Raw genomic sequence first — 598 nt, forward strand, 5'->3', positions numbered from 1 at the left:
GTGTATTACAGTTGGCGCGGCAGCTCACTCCTGCCGCGCCAGGCCTCCTGGCGCGGCAAGGCCCCCCCCCCCCGGCCGAAACCTACTGAAAGTCTGTTGCACTTGGCGTGGCAGCGCTCTCCTGCCGTGCCAGGGGGAGTGGCGCGGCAAGGGTCCACCTGAAAATTTGTCTCGATTTGCGCGGCAAACTGTGTCCATTTAGAGTCTAAAATTTGTCCCACAAAGAGTGACTTTTCAATTAAACCTTATCTAATTAAAGTAACATTCACACCATTAAAAACGTATATGGAGGTGGCCTAATACCGGTTTCAATAGAAGTTTTATAGAAAAAGATACGGTGGGAGTAGGAATATTGATTACTTCAAGATCATTCAGAGGAGAGATGAGTGGGATAGCAGGTTCAATTATCGAATTTTCGATCTCAGTTATCAAATTTTCAATTTTAATAACAGTCCAAAGACTGAAAAATAAATTGAGGGAAGCCCGGCGGCTGTGTTGCATTGGGACTCCACGCATTGACGCACAACGCATGCACGCCAGTGTTGCGCAGTCGCATCGCGCCTACAGAACCGGGCCACTGCCCTCTGCTCTTCCTTCC

This window comes from Setaria italica, chromosome IV (genome assembly GCF_000263155.2).
Source record: "Setaria italica strain Yugu1 chromosome IV, Setaria_italica_v2.0, whole genome shotgun sequence".
NCBI classification, from domain to species: domain Eukaryota; kingdom Viridiplantae; phylum Streptophyta; class Magnoliopsida; order Poales; family Poaceae; genus Setaria; species Setaria italica.